Source organism: Spermophilus citellus, assembly GCF_964194105.1.
Source record: "Spermophilus citellus genome assembly, chromosome: 15".
NCBI classification, from domain to species: Eukaryota; Metazoa; Chordata; class Mammalia; order Rodentia; family Sciuridae; genus Spermophilus; species Spermophilus citellus.
In genome coordinates, this window is record NC_138195.1 from 843,319 (window position 1) to 855,830 (window position 12,512).

Here is a 12,512-nt window from a genome sequence, read left to right on the forward strand (position 1 = left end):
TTGGTATGTGAGTGTGCTTCAGAAAGTGCTTAAGTAACATCTACCATGTGTGGCAAAGCTGTGGAAAAGATGGAAAAGAGACCAAACTCAGGAATTCATGAGGTGACAACTGACTGAAAAGCAAATCACCAAACAAAGCCTAATGGACAGCATTGTTATGAGACTGAAAGCCAAAGACATTTACACATTATCCAAGGTCAAGAAAAGTATTAAACCCTTCTCACCTAATGTTGTATTATTAAAAAAAATAGATATTATTTTTTAAGAAATATTAACTTTCAGTATCTTCAAAGACAAACACATGTAAAATAGGTAATGTGTTGATCTGTTGATGATACTACTATGACCAGAGGTACACAGGAACAGATCCCTGTGTTTCTTTTAGGTAACATGTCACTGTCCCCTACAAGCCAGTGCTTGTGGTGGCTGAAAAACATGACCACAAGGAATAACAAGACTTGCTGGGTGTAATGATGCATGCCTGTAATCTCAGCCACTCAGAAGGCTGAAGCAGGAGGATAGCAAGTTCAAAGCCAGCCTCAGTGGCAAAAAGCGCCCATGGATGCCATCCCCAGTACCACGAAACAAAACAAAAACAAAGTAACAAGATGGTATAGAATACAGGAAAGAGTGAGCAGTTCATTTTGGCATTTTGACTAGAATAGATTCTTCAATCTGCATTTGGGGTAAAATTGGGGGTTCATAACCCACTTCAATCTAATGTATGAAATATGATATGTCAAGAGCTTTGTAATGTTGTGAACAACCAATAAAAAAAAACTAAAAAAAGAAGAAGAATAGGGGAGAGAGAGAAAAAGAGAGAGGAGTATCACCATAAGTTAGAACCAAATCATGGAGGCTTTGAAAGCCAAAATATGAAGCCAAACAATGGGAGTACATGAGTCTGGGTTTTGTTACTATAAAGAAATTGTTTGAGGACTGGGGTTGTGGCTCAGCCGTAGAGCGTTTGCCTAGCATGTGCAAGACCTTGGGTTCGATCCTCAGCACCACATAAAAATAATTAAGTAGAATAAAGGTATTGTGTCCAACTACAACTAAAACATAAATATTAAAAAAAGAAAGGTTTGAGCCTCCATCCATCATTGGATTGCTTTGTAAGAGTGTAAGTGTGTGACTACCTCCTCAGATAAGGACACTTGATACTCAGCTAAGAGGTCCAAAATTCCCCATTTCCTGATTGCTTTGCTGTTTTTACTTGTTTTCATTTAATCCTCACCATGGGACTTAGTTTTCATCTGGTGGGGAGTTGCCCCAAGGCCTTACCTTGGTTGAACTTATTTTAAATTTCCTGTCTTCCCTGAAAGTGGCTTTCTATATCCCCACCCCAGCTTTACATCACCTGCCATTTTGATTAGCACAGCTTATGGAAATAACTCAGATCACCTTGAGATACCTAAGAAGATTAGAAAAGAGGGAAGAAGGAAGGGTGGGAAAAGAAGCAGAGAATGTCTCCTGTCTCTTAGATCCTGGTGACTGGTTCCCTGGTGACTGCATTGTCTATCCCCAAGAACTCAGTAGGGATCTACTGTCAGGCACCTTTGCTGCCCAAAGCAACTTCTCATTGATCTACTTCTGGGGATCTTGGAAAAGATGCTTTGAAAGTCTCCTCCCGGGTTGAGAGTGTAGCTCAGTGGTAAAACTCTTGCCTAGCATGCAGGAGGCCCTGAGTTCAATCCCCAGTAATATCAAATTAAAAAAAAAGGTCTCCATGCCCACACTTGAGGACTTAGTAACCTATAGCCCAAAATAGCCTCATAATATGCAGGTCCTCTTTCAAAAATTGTTAAGAATCCCAAATGGTGGTAGCAAAGCAGTAAACCAACCCCCATCTGACTACATGGATTGCACACCCATACAGTGGGTCACAGTTCTGAAATAACCTCTCTCCATGCCCTGTGAAGGATCCCAGTCTCTGTCTTCCCATCACTCTGCCCACAGTGGAACATTTTATGAACCACAGTTTAAGGCTTTGAAGCAGCTTCTCTTTGTATATAAAAGAATTAAGTATTATTTTTACCTTTCTTTTTTACCTTTCTTTAATAACTTTTGAGCTAATTTTTTTTGTTCTACTTCTTCAATGACAACCCTGCTAAACAGTTTAACCTCAAAACTCACATGAATTCTTGAGACCTGAAGACAGCTATTGAGAAAATTACCCAGAGAGGAGGGCTTTCTAATGTAGGTATGTGACCCCACTTCAGATAATTCTATCTTGTTGCCATGGTTCTCTTTCTATGTGGTTGTCTTCTAACATTCTATATTAAAGGAGTAAAAAAAAGAATTCATCAAGAAATGACTCATGTAACATCTGTGTCTTTTCTAAAGTATTATAATGAGTTCATGTGGCAAGAATTGTCAAAACATGTGTGTCATCTAGTTCCAGCTTGCTTGGTTCCTCGGGATGCCAACATTCTTCAGGACAAGCAGGACTGCTGTTGTGACTATTTCCTGGTTGGACTCCAAGTTGCCAAGATTGAACATTAAATCCCACCACCAATTCCATCAGAAAGCAGTTCAGTGCTCCTTGGGAGTTTTGTTCCAATCAGCTACTGTTGCAGCAACGACTTTGCAAACAGAGTCTTGTCCTCTATTTCAAGATGAATCTTTTGTGATGTTTGAGCCTTTGGAGGGGGAAACAGAAGTTCAAGATGTAATCCTCACTGGAGCAGGTTCAGAAACTCCATTTTATCATTTCACCCAGAGGTGACAGGGCATTAGGAAACAACAGTTTCACATTTTCACACTAACCGTGCTCAGACTGTCAAAGAACCCATGCCAATGTGTAATTAATGTATACATGTTAGCCTGATTTTGGGGGACAAAAGGGGGGATGATTATATGCTTCTCAGGGAACCTGTTCATACCATCAAAATCCAAAGGACTGGAGATGTGGGCCACATTTGCTTGGCATGGAGAATCTACGTGCAGGGTGTAGAACTACCTTATCCTTGAGGGAGTTACAATAAATCTGATTAATTATTTTCTTCCCCCAACCCTGAGAGAACATTTTGTAGCCATCAAACATAAGAATCAAGTAAATGCAGAGCCTGTCACTTTTGAACAATGTTAAATAAACACTGACCAAGCTGCTGTTCTCCATGCCCCAAATTCCAAAGCATGTTCATTACAAACATGATAAAGTTGATTTCTGACTTGTTCTCCACTTAATCCTTCCATGAGCAAAATTTTACTGGAGAAAAACTTCAGAAGACAACTAACTTCCCTGCGGAGATCAGAAAGGTGTTTCAACCTAATCAGTATAACTTTTTCAGTGTAGCACAGGTTTGAATTCTGTCTCTGGTTCAGGGTTTGGGTTCAGAGGACAGAATCCAACCAGCTGGTTCAGGTATAAAGTGATTTATTTCAGAGCATTAAACATTATGAGAATTATAGAAAGGACTGAAGAATCAGAATTTGGGATCTTCTTTTGGAAATGGGGCTTCCAAAGGAGCTGCTACCTCTTCCAAGATCTAGAAACAACTTTCTGAATTCTGCCATCATAACCAATTCAGGAACCTGCTTCAGCAGGAAGCCTACAATTAGGAGGCTGCTTCTACAGCTGCCACTCCAGAACCAAGTCCTCCCTGACCCATTCTTACCCACAAAAGGGCTATTCTGCACCCTCTCTCCTAACACCATCAAAGCTAGCAACCAACACAAACATGTCTGTCAATGGTGCTCCAAGAGAAGTCAAATACTCTACAGATTCTCATCAGCATAAACTGCTGAAAGAAAAGTACAGCCCCTGCCTGCTGTCATCTTCTAAATCTCATGTAAATACATCAATTTGTGAAAGTAAAAGAAAGCTGAAAATCTAGATGCAAGAGGGTATGGACATTGTAGTTTTCAGACATCCAGCATCTGGTTTGAAGACCCACTACAAGCCCCGCACAGTGGTGTATGCATGTAATCCATCATCTCTGGAGGCTGAGGCAGGAGGATTGCAAGTTCAAAGCCAGCCTCAGCAATTTAGCAAAGCCCTAAGCAATTCAGTGAGAACCTGTCTCTAAATAAAATATTTTTTTAAAAAATGGCTCACGATATGACTCATTGGTTAAGTGCCCCTGAGTTCAATCCCTAGTACCAGAAGAAGAAGAAGAGGAGGAGGAGGAGGAAAGGAAGGAAGGAAGGAAGGAAGGAAGGAAGGAAGGAAGGAAGGAAGGAAGGAAAGAATCAACAACAACAATAAAAATCCACTGCAATGTAGGTGGAATGTGCATCAAGCACTGGTTCACTGTGGGCTCAACTAGACTCAAGATTAGGTGGGGTCAAAGTGATCTTTTGGCTCCCTTATGGTGCCTAATATTGAGCCAGAAAGGACTACTGGAAGCTTTGGGACTTGATGAAAATTATCCCTTGGCCATGGAAGCAGTTTTCAGCAGCCAGTGTTTTCCCTTAGCAACCAGGTTCAGTGCAGACAGTTCACAGGGTTCACTAAGACACTTCTCCAGGACTTTAGATGTGACCATTTGATACTTTCATTTGACAGGTAATATTATACTGCCCAAACCAGAGAAGCATTGAGTGTAATAATATTTACTTAAAGAAGGTGGTTGTTAGCTGTTATTAGGGACTCATTTGAGAATCTCCAAAAAGAATATGTATGGCCTTGCTACCCAGATAGTACTCATACACAAGATCCTGTGTATAATTTCAGAGGATGCATGGGTATACATACACATCTCTCTCACACACACATACACACACACACTGGTTCCACACAACCCAGCAAGGGAGCCTTGTCATCCCAATTTGCCCAGGGGAACTTGGGCTTTTAGCACTGAGACTGGGAAATTGCTGGAAAAGTAGGATACTTTGTCATCTAGTTGACTCTGAAAATGTCCTGAGACCCTGCACATGGGAGAAAGGCATCTCAAGGTTTCACAAAGCCTCATGATTGTTGCACTCAACTGAAGCGGATCATTGGCCTGGAAGTCTAGACCCAGAGACCATTAGGGACCACCCAGGGCCACACAGCCAGTGGTTGGCACAGACAGGGCTAGAACACAGTCTCTCAGTTCCTGGTATAGCTCTTCCCTGGACAGCCAAACTTGGGCCCCTGGCTTGGAACTGGCGGAACGACCACTGACCACAGAATACAGCCCTGCAGGCCCAGCAGCTCCCAGGATTTAGGAAGCCCAGAGAAGGCTACTGTCACTCCAGTTCAACTCCCCTCATCCTGTGCTCTAGGACACAACGTGAGGCAGCTTAGAGACTTAGAGTGAGTCTGGTACCCAAGCAAATAAGAGTCCCTTTATTTCTATGAAAGTCTTTCCCTGCTACTTGCTGGTCCCTATAACTTTTTTCAAGGCAATTAGAAATTAAAGGCTTAAAATGAAACTAAGGGAGTGATGTGACAGCTGCATTGTGAATTTGCCCCAGTGCCACTAAACTGTACACTCACAAATGCCGCTGAATTGTACACCTAAAACTAAAGTGGTTCAAAAAATAGAACAGTCAAACTGGGAGGGAATGCATGTGTTTTTCTGGACCTTTTTGTGCTGCTGTGATCTATTTCTGAATTTACCACTGGCATAATCCCTTCAAGCATGAGTCTTTTTCTTCTAGGCTGGGCCATCTCCTTTGTGAACAAGACCTTCTTTTCCAAAGCCAATGGAAACAGAGGTGGTGCTCCCAATGTGGCCGTAGTGATGGTGGATGGTTGGCCCACAGACAAAGTGGAGGAGGCTTCAAGGCTTGCAAGAGAATCAGGAATCAACATTTTCTTCATCACTGTAGAAGCTGCTACAGAAAATGAGAAGCAGTACGTGATGGAGCCTAACTTTGCCAACAAGGTTTGTAATTGCCAGAGACGCACCCACAGTCAAGCTCCCCTGTACTCTGAAAAGCTGAAATTCCAGGAAGATTGTTTTCTTGGGCTTTCAAAAGTGTATGAATCTCACATCTAGGTAGTGGTGTCTCCAATGAAGGAACCTAAAATTACTCTCTCAAAGAAAAGTCTCACCCACCCAAGGCCAGCAGCTTGGGAACAGAAGACAGGAGCAGTGTTCCAAAGGTCTCATGTGGAGGCTCTTCCTTGCTCCTCCCACAGCATCAGGGACCTCGACCAGGCAGTCCAGGAAGGCTTCATATAAACACATGAGCATGCACATGTATGTACACACACACACACACACACACACACATGCACTTTCACACAAACATGCTAAAATTAATCAATCTGATAAACAAGAGAAGGGAGGTGTTGCGGCATTTCAGGCAGGTCATGTTTCCAATGCTACTTCTGGGTTCTATTGAGATGTCTGGCTGGACGTGAGGCAGGACAGATGGGATAGTTGGCCTCCTGTTCCAGTCTACTAAACCACCTTTGGTGTTTTCCAGTGGCTGTCCACGTAAACCTTCCTTCAAAGGCAAAGCTTCAACTGAAGGACAGAAGGAGAGAAGAAAGGATGGAGGGAGGGAGGAACAGAGCCAGCAAGCTGGGACAGCTTGTCTTTTATTTTTTATTTTTTATTTTTTTTTTTCATACTGGGGTTTGATTCTAGGGGTGCTCTACCAGTGAGCTACATCCTCAAGTCTATTTATTTATTTATTTATTTATATTTGAGACAGAATCTTGCTAAGTTGCAGAAGCTGGCCTTGAACTTGGGATCCCTGCCTCTGTCTCCTGAGTTGCTGAAATCTCAGGCCTGTGCCATCACACCTGGCAAAATCTTGTCTGTGATGCTCCTCCAACTTTATTATTATATGTTTTTGGAGCTAATAAGGCCGGACCTCCTGCAGCATAGCGGGCTGCTGACTTCTTCTTGCTCCATGAAATCCTCTTCATTGGTTTCCTGGCCCTGTGCAGCTGTTATTTCACTTGCTCTTTTCTTTTCTTCCATTATGTACCCTGAACATGGACCTTTTCAGGACTTAGATCCTGTTCATCCATCTTCCCTCACAATCTTCTCCTCCTCCAGTCTCCCCAGGGCCACAGCTTCAGTCCTCACCTCTTGAGCTGTACAGTCTTCTCTGTCCAGATGAAAGACTCTCTCCCAGCACCTCCATACTATGGATTGAGCCCTAGGGTGCTCTACCACTGAGCTACATCCCAGCCCTTTTTATTTTTAGACAGTCTCTTGCTGTTGCCCCTGCCTCAGACTCCAAAGTCATTGTGATTGTAGGCATGTGCCATCACACCTGGTGACCTTTCCCTTCTTGGAAGCCCTGTCAGAACCTGAAGTCCTACATGCAGCAAGCCAAGTTCATCATCATCTTTCCCACCCAAACTGTCTCCTTCTCGGGACTCTGCATGAACAGCCCCAACCATCCCAGAATTCCTCATCAGCTCCCAAACTGCATCCCTTTTCTCTCTGTTCTTTCTCTTGCCCAGTGACATCTCCCCACTTCAAGCCAGTATTTAACATCTTACCTGCCTTTCTCCTGGGTCTCCTGTGTAGAGATTTAACAGTGAAGCCCAACTCATGCTTGTAAAGAGTTCTTCCAACTTTGGGGCTCTTGCTCCAAACCCTTCACTGTTTCTCTTTGTTCTTGAGGCCTTCTAAAGCATGGTCCCAACCCTGCTTCTGGCCCTGCTGCTGTGTCACCACACAGGCCCTGTGCTCAGGCCAATGGCCACCTGTCCCTGGCTAGCACCACCACTCTCTGCTGCTGGAATCTCACACAGGCTGTCCGATAGGGATACTGCCTCTCCATCCAGAAGATCAGCTTCCTACCAGCACTCAACCTCTTGTGCCGCCTCGTCCATAGAAAGTTTTGTAACCTGCTTTAGGTTTTCACAAATCAAAGAAAACATGTATTTTTCCTGGAATGTTTAAGCCATTACTAGTTTCAAAATAATTTTTTAATTATACAGATTCATCCATAGTCATGAGGTCAGACATGCTCTGTGACCCATAAAGGAAGGGACAGGAAGAAGGAACACTAGCCCTGTCACTTCCAGGAACACACCAGCAAGTTTGCTCAATGTTTATTTGTAGCTGACTTGAATTTTTTCTGGAACAAGCTTAGGCACAAGTAAATAAATATTTGTTTGCCTATTGGCAAGGTTGTCTGGAAGGCAAAGCTTGGTTTTGAAGGCAGACAGCTAGGCAATCTAGTTTGGGGAATTCAGGCATGTCCCCTTGTAGTGGCCCTCAGTTTGTTCTCTAACAATGGGGGGGTCATTGGCCCTCAGTTTGTTCTCTAACAATGGGGGGGTCATTGTTCCCCTTGTAGGGTGAGGTGAGGATTGAATGAGAGAATCTCTCCAAGAGCACCTAGTACGACCCTGACCCATGTGACTACTCAGCAACTTTGGGGCCCCTTCCCAGTGGGTGCAGCCTGCTCTGGAAACATTCCTCAGTCACTTCTTAGGGGTGCTCTGTTTTCCCCAGGATAACAAAAGCTTTCTTTAATTTTCTCATGCATTGGTGCCCACCAATGCCAGTACAAATGAATTGAGCTGAAGAGGCATAAATCTGAAGCAGAAATCAGTGACTTACATCTCCCTGTGAGTTTGCCTAGCACAAGGGCTTCCCACTGAGGCATTGTTATCTGTGGAGACAGGAGTGATTTCAGAGATTACTGGAGAGGTCTTTGTCTCAGCAAGTGCCTACATAGGGGAACAGAAAGGGAAAGAGCCATCAACAAGGACCAGCACAGTAAACAGGAGTCTGTTTGCTTCTTCACCCACCTGGAGGCCCAAGGTAAGGGTGCCAGGTTGGGGGACTTGACTGCTGACCTGGTGAGTGTCCCTCCCCTCTGTCCTCCAGGCTGTGTGCAGAACCAATGGTTCAACGTGCAGAGTTGGTTGGGCTTCTCCAAGACCATGCAGCCCCTGGTGAAGCGGGTCTGTGACACCGACCGCCTGGCCTGCAGCAAGACCTGCTTAAACTCAGCCGACATTGGCTTTGTCATTGACGGCTCCAGCAGTGTGGGGACAGGCAACTTCCGCACAGTCCTGCAGTTTGTGGCCAACATCAGCAAGGAGTTTGAGATTTCAGACTCAGACACACGTATCAGGCCGTGCAGTACCCTACGAGCAGCAGCTGGAGTTTGGGTTTGACAAGTACAGCACCAAGCCTGACATCCTCAATGCCATCAAGAGGGTGGGGTACTGGAGTGGTGGCACCAGCACTGGCGCCTCCATCCACTCTGCCCTGGAGAAGCTCTTCAAGAAGTCCAAGCCCAACAAGAGGAAGCTGATGATCCTCATCACCGAAGGCAGGTCCTATGATGACGTGTGGATACCAGCCATGGCCGCCCATCAGAAAGGTAGGGGGAATCTGGCTCAGCCAGCTGCTGAGGCTCCTCTCTAGGGCAGGGAGAGGCTGTCCTTGGAGGGCAAGGAAGGCTCTGCTTTTCTGTGCGTTGGTTTTGTCTGTGACTCTCAAAAATGTTCAAAGCCATTAGAGGAGCAAATATTGCAGGTGTCTGAGTAGCAAAGAGAGAAGGATGAAGGGCAGCCAGAGACTCCCCCGGTGTCTTTGAAAACAGGGAGCCTTTCCTTGACCTCCTACATCCTGAGGCTTTTCCCACCAGGGCTTGAGACACTAAAAGGGAATTCCATTTTTCACTTTCTATGAAAGAAAAACAAATCCCTAGCTGTGTTGAAGACACCAATTTGTCCTTAATACCTTTTAAAGACTAATAATGTTCTTTAAGGAAGTCGTACTATGTTTGTAAATTAGATATTGAGGGTTTGGGGGGAAAACCCTAAGAAATTTTGATTCAGAATATTTAAAAGTGATATTTCCACATAAAAATTTCTAAGTTGTCGAGAGAAGGCTCAAAAACACACAAAAAAAATGAGGGCTGAGGATGTAGCTCAAGTGATAGTGTGCTCGCATAGGGCACTGGGTTCGATCCTCAGCACTACATACAAAAAATTAAATAAAGATATTGTGTCCACCTAAAATTAAGAAATAATTATTTAAAAGAACACAAAAAATGAACAAAGTACTTAAGTGTTTAGAAAATAAATCACATTCATGAATTAATTAATATATATGTATATATATATATATATATATGTGTATATATATATATTTGAGAAAAATATATATATATTCTCAAAAGTGCCATAAAATAGCATGAAAATATAATAGCCTGAAGAAACCCAAAATGATAATAATAATAGTAATATTAAATGGGCTGGGGTTGTAACTCAGTGGTAGAGCGCTTGCCTAACAAGTATGAGGCATTGGGTTTGATCCTTAGCTCCACCTAGAAATAAATAAATAAAAGGTATTGTAGCCATCTACAACTAAAAAAAAGAAAAATAGTAACAATAACAATGATAAAACTGAATAAAGTAGTCAGTGGAACTGGAGACCTCTAAGTGCTAGGATACAAAACTCACACAATGCAGTGGTCAATTATTTTTCCCTTTTCTGTGCATACTTTTAATATGGGTTATTTTTTCAGGATTTTTTTGTATTCTTGAGAGCTGCTTTAAATCCTTCCTAAGACAATTCTTAATGAACGGGTGGTGCTGACTTCCAGAAACCAAAGTATCTAGACAATGCATTCAGGCAAAGTCTTCTCAGGGACTTGCCTTTTGCAGAGTCTGTGGGGCACCTTAACAATGGTGAGATGGTGATGTTCTTTGTGCCAGTTGTCACAAATTCCCTTGGTCTCACATCAGCAGAGTTGGTTCAAGGGCCATAAGCTACCCGCTCCAAATCCCAGAGTGAGTGGCACATGGGCCAGCTCTTGGCTCATCAGCCCACGGCTTTTTCTAGCACATCTGTCCAAGCTCACGTTCAGTCCCACCCTCACTTATTTCTCTAGGAACCTTCTTTGGGCCTCACCCAGGAAGTGAGGGAATGAGAAGACTGTTGGAAATGGGAGCTCTCAGGGGATCGTATTCTGAGAAGCTTTAAAGAACTGGGACCAATAGATACAAATTACATGGAGGCGGGTTCCTGCTCAGCCAAACACTGTGATTCATCTAAAAATGCAATGAGCATTGTGTTCCTAGGATAATCCAAGTCCAGAGTTAACAACCATCTGTCAGAATTGACAGTAGAAGGTTCTGTGCAAGGGTGGTATCAAGGATCTGAAACGTTGCATACTGTTCTCTAGTCTTTATCGGGGGATATTCTTTCTTTCTTTCTTTGAGCAGAAACATGGGCTTGCTCAGTCTAAGCTCAGTTCCCATGGCCACTTGACCAGCATTTTAAAACCCAAGGCTAACTTCCCCTAATTGAGGCAATATTCAGAGAAAAGAAGCTGGAGAGGTGAGAAAAGGGACTGGCAGCTCATATGCAGCATGATGGATAACTGAAAGCATATTAGACCAGAGCTATGTGAAGCATTGATAGCTCCTAATAAGCAGGACTGTACACCTAGAAGATGAGATGAGCCACTGGCAGAAAGGGGGCTGTAGGGCAGGTGCCTGGGCAGGAAGACCACCTCAGGTTCTGCCCTCTGTTTCCTGGCCATCTTTGCATCCACCCTGGTTAACCTGAAGGTGGTATAGGAATAGGAATTTCTAGAGTAAGGTCAAGTACCTGATATCCAACTGCCCCCAACCAAATCAAGAACTATCACAGCAGGCAGTCTCTCCATTTTCCCCACTAAAGATTGTTACCTCCTCTCTGAAGTGGATGCTCAAAAGTATTTCTTGAATGAATGGATAATGAATGGCCATACTTGGTCTTAATTCTAGAACCTAGAGTTCCATGGGAGTTTTTTTCTTTTGCTTGACATATTTCTGATTTGGGATTGGGTTGTGCTGACAGGGCAGCAAAAAGGCAAAGATTCATCAACAATACTTTTTCTTAGGGGCATTTGTTTCATCTGATCTTTGTCCCCATAGGAGTGATCACCTGTGCAATAGGGGTTGCATGGACTGCACAGGACGAGCTGGAGGTCATTGCCACTCACCCTGCCAGTGACCACTCCTTCTTTGTGGATGAGTTTGACAACCTGTACAAATCCAACCCCAGGATCATCCAGAACATTTGTACAGAGTTCAATGCAAAGCAGCGGAACTGAATTCAGAGCAGCAAAGCATAGCAAATGCTGCCTTACTGACTGGCTCTTTGGACCATCCCTGTGCTTTCTGGGGAACCCACAGGGTGGGCGAGTCTTGGGGAGGGCTTGGGCAAACAAGATGCATTTCTATTCTTTGCTATTGCAGTTCTCATATGTCAAAATTTGGCACTGGAAATATGATCATCAACTTATAGATTGAATCAAAATGATAAGTCATTTTTAGGGTGCTGAGGATTTACATTTTGACAGTTGTTTTCAAAATCCGTGTTCAGAAGAGAGTGCAGCACTTATAATAGGCTTAAGTGGAGCTTTTGTGAGAATTTTTTATTTTTATTTCTCATTAGAACTCTGTAACCCTCAACAAGTTTCATTTTGTCATGACAGTGTAGGAGTTGCTTAATTAAATGTTTAAAAGGATCACGTGCACTCTTTCTCACTGTGTCACGTGTCATGGGGTGGGAGTTCTGTGATGTGGGCCACCCTCCACTCTTCCAGCCCAAGGTAACAACATACCCACTGGTATGGAGAACATGGTAGGGTCCCTG

General features: G+C 43.6%; 1 pseudogene across 1 annotated transcript; it reads left to right on the plus strand.

Moving 5' to 3' along the window:
- The first annotated feature begins 2,085 nt into the window (after window positions 1–2,085).
- Window positions 2,086–11,967, plus strand: LOC308634058 (vitrin-like; annotated as a pseudogene). The gene is made up of 4 exons: window positions 2,086–2,203; window positions 5,590–5,820; window positions 8,739–9,240; window positions 11,789–11,967. The product of its transcript is annotated as a vitrin-like (transcript).
- Window positions 11,968–12,512: the final 545 nt, after the last annotated feature.